The sequence below is a fragment of the Capsicum annuum genome, chromosome 4 (assembly GCF_002878395.1).
Source record: "Capsicum annuum cultivar UCD-10X-F1 chromosome 4, UCD10Xv1.1, whole genome shotgun sequence".
NCBI classification, from domain to species: domain Eukaryota; kingdom Viridiplantae; phylum Streptophyta; class Magnoliopsida; order Solanales; family Solanaceae; genus Capsicum; species Capsicum annuum.
In genome coordinates, this window is record NC_061114.1 from 212,495,868 (window position 1) to 212,498,334 (window position 2,467).

A 2,467-nucleotide genomic window follows, 5' to 3' on the forward strand; every position below is an offset into this window, starting at 1 on the left:
CACAACAACAATTTCTAAGGATCTAGGACCTAAGTCAATCTCATTTTATTAGTAATGATTTTTATATCCATGTTGTTCCATGGACTATCTATGTCTTTTTCTATTTTGCATGTTTAAGTTGTTTCCTAGGACTCTCTACATCTCTGCCCCTTTGTCCTCATTTTAAGTTTCCATCTAATGCATTTTAATTTTTAAAGTCTAATATTTCATTCACTTATTACATCTAAGATTAATTTTTAGTTTATGTTTAATTGATATTCTTATATTTTTATTTTTCTTTACTGCTACTTTTATTGAAAATGTTGTAACTGTTACTATGGTTTTCAAAAATGATACCTTATTTAAAATCAATGGGGCTGTCAAAATTTCCATATGACCGCGGTATCCCTTAATTTTGACTTTAGTCAACTAAACTAACTTCCAAACCTTCAAAAATGAAAAAAAAAACCCACATAATTTTCCCCCAACCACCTAGAGTATTATGTCAGCCATACCCACCTACCACATATACCATAAAGTAACCATGAGAAGAGGTAAAATAATCAAAATGCATAACATATAAAATATTACCATGAGATTTGTCATCATTCACCACTAAAACACACTTTTCATCCTCAAATGTAAGGATAAGAGTGGTACCTGAACTATCTCGAACTTTTGAATGTATACTCTGTATATCAAACTCTATCTATGAACTAGCCTTCTAATTTGGACAATGCTTTTATTGAACATTTATTTAAACGATTTTCTTTGATCTCAATTTCTAAATCTTTCTATTTAAAATGGCCATGGTCTCTTCATAAAATGTTAGAATCTAATATAAATCCACCAAATCCTACTAAACCATCTGTAAACCATAGAATGATACTTCTTCAATATCGAGACTTAAAAAGTGAATGCAATGAAAAACCAGGAGGTAGGGAAAAACCAAGGCTACCTCCCTAAAGCATTTTAAAATCTCAAAAGGACTATTAAACCTCTGGCTAAGTTTTCCCTACTTCTCAAACCTCATGACACCCTTTATGGGTGATATATTTGATATAACTCATTCACCAACCACAAAATTCAAGTCATGAACCTTCCTACCGTGCCCATGATAGGCCAAATGAGAACCCCTCAAGCGGTTAGATGGGTACCAAATTTCCTCCTCCATTCTCCTAGCTTATTCATATTCATAATAGGCTCTTGGTGTTATAGAGTTTGCTATTTTCACAGGTGCACCCATGACATACTTGGTTAAGAGATCGAGTTAGGTCAAGATCTTTGCCATGGTTTGATCTTGATCCTCATCCCACTTTCTTTGTTCTCTACTAATCATGGGCTTGGGTAGAGGGCTAATTGAAATGTTGAGGTTTCAGGTGGACATTCTCGATTGTGTTTAGTTACCTCTCTCAACAATTTTATAGCCGCGTAGAAGCGCAAGTTTAAGAGAAAACCCTTCGCTGCTTCATTTACCACCGTTTGGCTTAAAGGATCCAGTGCCTGATAGAATATTTGGAGAAGCGTCTTCCCAAAAATCTCATGGTTTGGGAATTTGGCTAACTTCCTATGAAATCTCTCCCATGTTTCATGAAATGGATCCCCATACCTTTGTTTAAAGTTCATGATTTTATTTCTTAAGTGACACAACTTGGATGGAGAGGAGTATTGATCTAAAAACTCCTTTGTGATCTCCTTCCATGAAGTGAGCAAAGCCGTATAGAGTGTGAGAAACCATAACAATGTTTCCCATATTAGTGAGAAAGAAAAGAGTCGAAGCTGAAAGGACTCTAGAGTCAAACGAGAGATGTTGAATAGAGTACAAACTTCCAAGAAATTTTTCAAGTGAACATACGGATCCTCATGGGCTTGGCCTCCGAATAGCCCCTTTACTTGCAACACATGAAGCATGACACTAGTCACATGAAATGTCTCGCTCCCATGGTGAGCTGGATATGGTTTTCACTCGTATGACAACCACCATTCGAGTGACTTTCTCCATGAGTGGTTTCATCAAGGGACTCCACCTAATTGGTGCCTTCACTTATAGTTTCGGTTATGATAAGATTACCTACAAAGGATCCAAAAACAACAAAGAAAATAAAGTACGACACTCTGAATACTCCCAAGTAAAAATAACACTACACAAGTGGAATCTATATTTCACTCTCTGGCAATGGCACCATTTTGATAATGCTCAAATCACTCCCATGATAGAGGGGTGAGGCGGTCATTGTCAAGTAACCCAATGTAATTTGGGGTCAAATCTCAAGGAGTGAATGTTATAGACTTCAAACCGATGGGTGCTCAAGTTACTATAAGGTTACCCGGGATGCTAATGAAATCAACATGTACAACTAAGTGAGGGAAATATTTGAAAACTTTTTACACCAACTTCAACAAGTAGTCGGTAAATGCTATCTTAGGTATGAACTCAAGGTTTGGAGAGATCTTAGGATTACGTAGTCTTAACGGTAAAGTATGTGAA

General features: G+C 36.2%; 1 non-coding gene across 1 annotated transcript; it reads left to right on the forward strand.

The window, feature by feature from the left end:
* Window positions 1-1,516: 1,516 nt before the first annotated feature.
* Window positions 1,517-1,623, forward strand: LOC124898292. The gene has a single exon (XR_007055267.1). It is a non-coding gene; the product is annotated as a small nucleolar RNA R71 (small nucleolar RNA).
* Window positions 1,624-2,467: the final 844 nt, after the last annotated feature.